The following is a 10,455-nucleotide window of genomic DNA, read 5'->3' on the forward strand; positions in this document are numbered from 1 at the left end:
AGCTGCTGAAGCCCCTATGAACACACTCAGCCACCTTATCTTTGACAAGGGGGCCAGACACACTCACTGGAAGAAAGATAGCCTCTTTAACAAATGGTGCGGGAAAAACTGGTTCTCTACATTTCAAAAACTAAAACTTGACCCAGGTCTATCACCATACACTAAGATAAAGTCAAAATGGATTAAAGATCTAAATATTAAAACAGAGAAACTAAGTCTCCTGGAAGAGAAAGTAGGAGGAACTCTTAAAGACATAAGGGTAGGCAAACAATTCATGAACAAAAATCAAACCAAAAGGGAAACATTTGAAAGAATTAACAAATGGGACCTGCTCTTACTGAGAACTTTTTTCACTTCAAAAGAAATTACCAACCAAGTGAAAAGACTACCCTCAAATTTGGAAAAAATCATGACAAATAAATAAGTACCCAGACAAAGGTCTGCTCTCTAGAATTTATAAAGAACTAAAAAGTACTATGCTCCCAAAATTTAAAGACCCAGTCCAGAACAGGCATCTGAGATGAACACACACTTCTCAGAGGATGAAATTAAGGAAATGAATAAATATATGAAAAAATGTTCCACATCATTAACCATCTGCGAAATGCAAATTAAAATAACACTGAGATATCATCTCACCCCAGAAAGAATGGCTATCATAAAGAAATCCCTCACCAACAAATGTTGGAGAGGCTGTGAGGAAAAAGGAAAACTTCTCCACCGCTGGTGGGAATGTAGACTGGTACAACCATAATGGAAATCAATGTGGAGACTGTTTAGAAAAGTTGGACTGGAAATCCCATTTAAACCAGCTATTTCTCTTCTGGGAATTTTTCCAGAGGATCTGAAAACATCATATCATAGGGATATATGTGTGCCTATGTTTATAGCAACACAATTTCTGATAGCCAAATCTTGTAAACAACCAAGATACCCATCACCTGAGGAATGGCTGAAAAAGATGTGGTATTTTTACACAATGGAGTATAACTTAGCTACAAAGACTGATAAACTCGAAGCTTTTATATTGAAGTGGATGCCACTTGAAGATATACTCAGAAGTGAAATAAACCAGACACACATGTGTAAATGTCATATAGTTTGCCTAGTATAAGAACTCAAAATAAGAAATACGAATAGAAAGGTATAATACAAGTAAAAGGAAAGCAGGATCTCAAGAACTAACTAATTAAGAGAGGGAAAGGAAAAGAGATAGGAAACATGACAGTGACAAGCCATACAGTTATATGTAGAAGATGGGCAAGGCAATGATCCTGAGAATCTCCAGAAGATATTTGAATCTAGCATTTAATTGGAAAGATTCTCATCCTGACTAACTATATATACTGATACCTGTGAACGAAGCAACTGCACTAAACATGGTAATCTGTAATAGTTTAATGCTTGGAGTGCCCGTCATTCTGGTCTTCTGAATACGGGCTGCTTGTCATGACATGCCAGTTGCTGCTGTGCTATCTCTCGGGTAGATGACTGTTCAAAAAGAATGGGGTGGTGAATGAAGGCAAGAGACCATAAAAGGAATGTTTGGGGACTGTCCTGCTTCAGGGCTGTATATGGTTAGATTTTTGGACTTATGTGTACACATAAGTATATAATTCTTTATGCCTATTTTTAAAAATATATTCTAATTTTTAAATGTTTTTTCATCACATTCTGTAGGGACTTAAAGTTCAACATATCAATACTTGATGAAAAACACCTGTTCCATGTTATGCTGAAGATATTTGATATTCAGATATTGAGGTTAAGTTTAACAGCCTAGGTTGTATGGTAATGCAATAAGCTTCTTTTCTGGAAGGTTAACAACCTAAGTTTGCAGACCAAAATTAGAGAAAAAGGAGAGCCTCAAGGAAAGCCAACATTTTGGCCCTAGCCTTCCAAGGTCAATTAAGACTGAGGACATATGAGAACTTGTACTGTAACATCATGTAACTCGGTAGTGTCCCAAATTTTCTGATCAAAGAGATTATGGGGCCAAAGAGGAAAGTGATCAATGAGGTCAAGTGTGCCTAAGGAGAGTCACATGGAGAGAAAACATTCTCTCAGTCTTTCACAGAGAGCATATTGGCCAAGCAATGGCCTTGACTCATCCACGTGGCTGACACTGACAAAGGTTCTACAATCTGAGGTACAGGATCTCAGGATAAATCCTGAAGGGATTTCACTGACCTTATCAGACCCAAAAGCTACAACTCTTGTTGCATAGGTCCTGCTTTACCTTGGTCTTAAACATCCAGCAGAAAAGTCTAGAAACGAAATATAAGAAATAAAGCCAGTCTGTTAGGTTGAGATGTAGGGGACTCGGGTCAACAATTTCTGACATTACCAGTGAAGTGGAAGACCCAATACTATTATGGGCTACTGGACTCTTTTAGAATATTTTGCTGAGTTTACACACCTATAATATTCAAATAACGGAACTTAATGAAAAAAGGGGATACAGATGAATGTCCATTTTGCATCTGTGTATTCAAAATGGTTAGGATAGATATATAGTTATATTCTCTTAATGAATAGAGGGATTTGTTCTAGTAGTGTTAGTAAATGGCATACCACGTCCGCATCTTGCAGAGCAATTAACCTCTAAGAAGAATATATGCAATGTTTTAATTATTGAAACTGTCCTACCAAGTTGGCTTGAAACCATCTCACTGCTATTTGTTTCTGAAAAAAAAAAATTGAAAAAAAAGTCCCAAACCAAAAAGGAAAAAAAGGAAAAAGAAATTATCAACAAAGTGAAAAGACAACCCACAAATTTGGAAAAAATCATGACAAATAAGTACTCAGAGAAAGGTCTGCTCCCTAGAATATATAAAAATCTAAAAAATCCTAGGGCTTCTAAATTTAAAGACCCAGTCCAGATATGGGCATCTGAGATGAACACAGACTTCTAAGAGGATGAAATTAAAGAAGCAAATAAATATATGAAAAAATGCTTCACATCCAAATACATGCGTACATACATACATACATCAGGATAGAGTATCACCTTGAGATTCAGTGTTTTTGCGCTACTATGTTTAAATATAACATGTGAAATAAAAGTTGGAGATTTTGTATTTGTTCCTACAATGTTTTAAGCTCTTAATAATAGTTTTTGCATTTTTAGTATAAAATATTTTTCATATTCATGAATTTTAAGAAATCAATTTTTATTTTTCTCTCATGAAAAAATAAAAGCATAATTTCATAGCAAGGTAAGACAATAAAATAGTTAAGACACTGCTCGTCATTGTCTTCAAAGCAGTTTCTCATACTACAAGACCCAAAAATCAAAAGATAACTACAAAAAAGAAACCGATAACAGTTTCAGAAGCAATTTACTCTGATATTTATATCACATATTATCTGAAAGCTATTTAATGAAAATATGTCTCTATTACATCAGACAGTGCTCTGTTATTTGCTCCGACTACGGGCAAGGCACACACACAATAATTGAGTCTCCAGGGACAGCTCAGGGCTTCCCTGTGTCTTACCCAAAGTAATTATAACAAGAATGCCAAATACGAGCTGTCGATAAGACAATATTTGAAACTTGTTCAAATTACAAGGTTTCAAATTCTTGTTTTAATCCTTTTGTCTATAATTAAATATGCACTTTATATACTTTACATACATGTATATTAATATGCAGTGGTGTTCAGTTCGTGAGCTTCATTCTTTTCAAGATTCTTGGTGGAAGCTGAACCAGAAAATAAGCAAAGCAGATCTTCCCAAAAGGGCACCTTGAATTTAAATATCAAAATTGATTCAATTCTTGTTTAACTTGGTTTGAAATCAGAATCATGGAAAGAGTTAGTGAAGCGAAGCACCACTATACACATACACACACACACACACACACACACACACACACACACACACGTTTCTATACAGTTCCACATGAAGATCACAACTTAACATTAGATTTGAGATTTAAAGATGACTAAATATTTTAGTCTTTTGGCAAAAAAAAATCTCATTTAAACTGGAGACTGAACATTTCATAAACAATTGTCAAATTGGGTGCCCATTTATTTATTTGGACAAATTTTTTATTGTCCAATATAAAAATATAACTCTTCAAATGTTATTTTTTTATTTATATACTGAAAATGACTGCTGTTTGTTTGTTTGTTTGTTTGTTGGTGGAACCAGGGATTGAATCCAGGCCCTTACACTTGCCAGGGAAGTGCTTATTCCACTGAGCCATCTCCCTGGTCCCAACGACTGCTTTTTTGGATAGTCATCTTTGGATTTTGTCTCTATATATCTTAATGTTCAGAGTAGATGTATTTGTTTTGTTTTGGTTTTTTCATTTGTCATTATGAACATATTTATATGTTTCTATACAGCTTATATAAATGGCAATGCAAACTGCTAATATTTAAGGGAATGGTACTCTAATGCCTTTGTTATATAATTTTTAATGTTTTATTTATTTATTTATTTGGTATAGGATCTTGCTATGCAGCATGGACTCATCGTGATTTTCCTGTTTCAGCCTCCCCACCGTTGGGATTATAGGCCTGTGCCACCATGCCTGATACTCTGGGGCAAGCACAATGTGCCAGAGGTTCCAGGACCCAGCACAGCACGCAGTGCTGGAGAGCGAATGCTGGTCCTTGTTCTTGTTAGGCAGGCACTTGGACCACCAAGCAATCTCCCCAGCCCCTCTTATGTCATTTCTAAAGTCAGATATTGACATAGTCTTTATGTTTTGTGAATATGAAAACTGCAAAAAAAGACTTTGCTGAAACACGTACGTGTTTTCTTTGAACTAGGGGAAAATTACTGAGTGAAACATAAAATATGCTATGACTGATAATACTCTAATTCTAAAAATTTATTAAAGTTTATGCTACTTCTCTAGTGTGTGAATGTGTGTATGTGTGTGTGTGTGTGTGTGTGTGTTTAATGGCCTCGAAAGATTGACAGATTAGACCAGAGCCATCTAAATTTATTAATTTCACCATGATAAAAAAATATATACAGGAGCCAGAGAGATGGCTCAGTAGAATAAGTGCCTGCTTCGCAAGCACAAGGGCCTAAATTCAATCCCCAGTTATGAAAAAAAAAGAAAAAAAAGATTAACTAGATTGATTTTACATGTTATTATCGATCAAAGTCCAACGATAGAAACTTTTATTCTGTTCCATTATTTTATAAGCTTTCCTCTGTAATAATACTTCTGACTGCTTCAATATATACATATTTTCACATTTCCTAAATGCCTAAGAACACATGTGAAGTTTGATTTTGTCTGGGTATAGCTGCACCTAACACTTCTTTGCCTGTGAGTTTCCTTCCATAGTGACCTACTAATTATTCTTCCTTAAATTAAATAAGCCATGATTTAGGGACTGGTGAGATGGTTCAGTGGTCTAAAGCACCTGTTTAGGCAAGCTTAGGCAGGCACAAGGGAGTATAGTTCCATCCCTGGCACCATATGCCACACCAACCATGCCTTCAGAGGCCTGAGCCATCCCCTGCCTCCCCCCCCCAAAAAAAAGATTTAAATCTCTAGGACTGGTTTGGGGAGCTAGCTTAGTGTTCTACATGCCTGCCTGGAAAGATCAAAGGCCCAGGTTCGATCCCTGGTACCACATGCCATGCTGGCCCTAGAACACTGGGTATGTTGGGTTGGCCACCAAAACTGGGCATGGTGGCCCATGCCTGTAATCCCAGCATTGAGGAGGCTGGGACAGGAGGATCATTATGAGTCTGAGCTGCATAGCAAGACCCTGTACCAAACAAATGAATCAACAAAAGAATTTTTTAATGAAAAATAAATAAATCTCTAGAACTGAGTGACTGATGGATTGCTACTTATCAGTGACTCATGCTTTTTAATTAAAAGTGAAAATATTCCTTCCCTTCACCCTTTGAACTATAATTACATGTAGGGATTATTACCATGTTATTGTTATATTTTGCTAATAACATCCCCAGAAACTATAAAAGGGTAATGTTTTGCATAAACAGCATGCCTTTAACTAAAACTAATGCCCATTCTTTCACTGAACAAGTCTCCTTAAACACTTTTTAGGTTGTAAGCTCAGCTTGTTGTTGCTAAATCTCTAGTGACCAGAGACAGTATATTTAAGCTCTTTTTGCTGTTGTTTTTGAGACAGAATATTGTTATATAGTTCTGCCTGGCCTTGAACTCACTGCATAGCCTAAACTTGCCTCAAACTTGCAGGAATTCCCTTGCCTCTGCCTCCAGAGTGCTGGGATTACAAGCACGAGCCACCGTATCTGGTCTTAATATCATTACATTTCAGGTTTTCGATCATCAAATTAGGATAGGTAAAATGGTATTATCTTTATGTTCTATTGAAATATGTACTTTAAAACTGTTTACAAAAGTTGATATAATCTGTTTTGTGCAACAGGAATAATTTCAATTATCCTTCATCTGCATGTTAATCTGTTCATATTTTATGATATGATAGCATGGGATAAAATAACATTTTTAATGCAATTGGGGTAATGTGAATATGTAAAGTACAAAAAATGCATAAGGACTGAGTATGACAATATTTTCAATCTTATTAACTATACATGTGATGTGAGGTCTCTAGTAAGGAAGACTCAGTTGGCAAAAGAACCAAGAATAAAAGCCTACCCTAGGCTACAAGTGCCTAACATTATGCAGATAACACAGGTAGTCCCTACAGAGGTAGAAAAACTCCAGGACCACCCAAAATGCCTGGAAAAGTCAAAATCTTGCTCTCATGTTATTGACAAAGGTCTTCCACCCAAAGGGCATAAGGACATCAGGACTTTCAAATGAAAGTTGAAGTTGTAAGAAACAAGTCAGCTCTGTGCTATTTGGAACCAACTGTGCTGAAATGTCTGGGCTTTCAAGAAGTCTCTGGCCAGGGGCTGGTGAGATGGCTCAGGGGTCTAAAGCACCTACTTAGAACAAGTTTAGCAAAGCACAGGGACCATGGTTCAATCCCCCAGCACCACATGCCAGCCAGCCCCACCCCCTGGTGAACTGAGCTGGACACACACACACACACACACACACACACACACAAAAATAAATAAAAAAAATTAAAAAAAAAAAAAAAGAAGTCGTCTCTGGGCCAGAAGAATGTGACTGGTTTGAAAAAATTAAAAAAATAAAAACTCTGAATTTTTAGCATATGAGCTTCTGGGGGATATTTAGGTGAAAATTTTCAAGTTTTTGGTCATTTGGCCATTATTAAGATGGATAGTTATATGAAAAAAGTTTGGCTATCATTGAAAGTACAGGTGGTTCTCGTATTGGGAGCCACTGGATTTTTTTATACTTTAACACAAGTTGAAGACTGGTTGATTTAAAGTTCATGGTTTGTTTAGCATAGAGTGGATTTTGCAGAAGGGGGAAGGCAACAGAGAAATCTCACGGCAGCTGGTCCATCCTGTTCATCAGGTCAAAGGAAATAACTTCAAGTTTCCGCTGATTGAAGTCAAGATCAGTGGCTTCTTTACTGGGGACTGGCAGGGTAGTAATATGGAGAGACAGGAGCGCATCTCAGGCATACAGACCTGGGAAGCAGAGCTAGCCTAAGGCAGTGAGGGTCTGGCTACTTAGTATTCATTTACATTGTTGATTTTAAAGTAAAATAAAATATTGTAACTCTATACATCACTAGGAGTATACAATGTAAGCTAAAGATACTCAAGGATCTCTAAACATTTTTGCTTCTCATTCTAAAATTAAAACAAACCTGGCATTCTGTAATGGGCAACTTCAAATAAAAATAACGGGGCAGGAAGATAGCTCAGGAGTCTAAGCACCTGCCTGACAAGCACAAAGACCTGGGTTTGACCCGAGCACTGTATGCCATGCTGCCATGCCAACCACTGAAACTGTTATCCCAGCACTGGGGTGGCCAACGTAGGACAATCACTAAGAGTCCAAGGTGTGTAGCAAGACCATGTACTGAACTAATTAATTAATTAATGATTTTCATAATAATAATAAAATAAAAATATTTATCACCTCAACAATTTATCATTTCCTATATTAAGGCCACAATATTAATGTTGATATGGTCAATGATAGTCTTCCTGTGTTTCATGTTCTTTTTTAAAATAAAATTTATTTTTTCACTTTCTAATCTTCTTATTCCAAGTCCTAGACCTTATTTTTAATTTCTTAAGTGGGACTAAAATTGTTAGCCCTATACATTGTTGGGTACAAAATTCAGTCCTTAAAGTTATAAACCAAACAGACATTGTCTACACAGGAAAAACACGAGTGACCAGCATACATACTAGATCTACTTCCTAAATTGCCACTCAAGGGAGGACTAAATGTGTGCCGAGCATCATAATTGGCTACTGGTGACAGTTCCAAACAAGACTAGATGAAAGAAGGAAATCAAAGAAGTGGTAAAATCACAATGGACTGAAAAACGACAGATCCCAGGAGCAGAAAAGCACTGCTAGAGTGAATCCGCTGTTTCATTAGGGGCTGTCAGTAGCTTTCAAAACTAGAAATGTGTGGAACAGCAGAAGGTAGGGAAGTCTCTGGCTCACAGAAATGAAAACCTGCTCGCTTTCTCTTCATTTTGAAAGTACTGATTCTGAAAATATTAATGAAACCTTGAAGACTTTTAGCCTTGATTCATAATCCAAGCTTTAATGTTTGTTTTTTATTAGTTTTATTGAATTATGTTTCTTATTCCCACCTTGTCCAACAAAATAACAGAACTACCCAGGTAGCATGAGCAGAGAGTACAATAAATAGTACATCTGTCTGAGCAACAGAGATCTTTCTTCAACAAAAATGAAAGTTGATTTCATTTCAGTTAGTGACTGCCTATCGATGCAAGTAGTAAAAATATTTTCAAAACTAAAGGTCTCTATTAGCTTTTCTACCATCCAGGTGAAGCACAAGAGAAACCAGCTTTCTTCCAGTCATGATGCTCAAATTGAAACATGCATTTGAACCTCTCAGAAGCCTCAGTAATTTAGAGGTTCCTGAGCCTGCTCCTATAGTTTCTGAGGCAGAACTCTGAATAGGGAATAAGAATTTGCTTTTAACAAATACCTGAGTAATAGCAATGATACTATAATCCATAGACCATATTTTTAGCATCCCTTTCCTTCAGGTCATTCTGTGACAAGCAGCTCAGTCAGTTACGATAGCAGTCTGATGACGCTCAGTCAGAGGTTTTAGTTCTTCAGTGGTCAGGAAAACAGGAATTCTAAATCTTGTTTTTTAATGGATGAGTGACATTGTTCATAAGGTTGGAGACAGAGTGTGTGGCTAGACAATCACCACTCAATAATCATTATTTTGACAAAGGAATTCAAAATACCTGCTCTGTAGCTATGAATCAATTTCACTTAGAAACTGTGACACATTGTATTGAGTTAACCGCAAAGGGCACCAATATCCAATTGTTGGCTGAACGGTATAAGTTTCAAGTCTCAATTACTTCTCCATTATCTTTCAACAAGAAATGTTTTCTTCTTCATTCTAAGAAAAAGTTAAACCTTTTCACACTTTGATGTCACTATTGCTGTCTCCGTTTTAATTCAAGTAATATAAAGCTATGCATTTTCAGTGATACTTATGATTATCATTGATATTCTAAGTGAGTACTTGATACATTTGTATATCTGTCTTAAAAACTCAGTTATTCTCATTATTTAATAGTGAGAAACAATAATTTAAATGTTTACTTCTTTTTGCTTAGTATAACTGTCTTGAGCTTTATGTTTCTCAGCACAGTGCAATCTTACCTATTTCATACCGTAGACTGTGAGAAGGTCCTAGTTCTGTTTTCAAATTATACACATTCTATTTTTTCTCAATTTTTTTCATCTTTAACATTGTCCAGATAGCAACTATTTAACTCATTTTAGCAGCAAATAAGTGACAGTTTATCAAATTATTAATTAGTATTAGGTAGTAAACAGAACTACTCGGGGCAGTCCATTAATTTTCATCTTTTTTTTTTTTTAACCCTGAGAATACAACTATTTCTAGTACTTTGAATGAATTGGTCAGTGAGGTTGCAAATAAAATAATGCATGTGGAAGCAAGACTTTATTCTAGTGCTAAATCATTGCAACATGTTGTTTTCAATTCCAGTGTTCTGGGATAAACACCACGCCATGAATTCTAAATTCATAATGTTCATTATTTAACTTTTGTAATCTCAAATCCCCCAAAGTAGGATGAAATATTTCAGATTGAAATGTATGGGGCTGGCCAGATAGCTCAGTGGACTAAGGGGCCTACTTAGGCAGTGTGCATGGCCGGGCTTCAATCCTGGGTGTGCTGTGCCAGCCCCACCCCCGGGGCACACAATTGAGACTGGGTGTGGTGGCTCGTGCCTGTAATCCCAGAGTTTGGGAGGCTGAAAACAGGAAAATCACTACTGAGTCTGATATTCATAGTGAGACCCTGTAGCCCCTGTACAAAATACATACTAAATAAATAAA

The sequence above is a fragment of the Octodon degus genome, unplaced genomic scaffold (assembly GCF_000260255.1).
Source record: "Octodon degus isolate 3935 unplaced genomic scaffold, OctDeg1.0 scaffold00094, whole genome shotgun sequence".
Lineage (NCBI taxonomy): Eukaryota > Metazoa > Chordata > Mammalia > Rodentia > Octodontidae > Octodon > Octodon degus.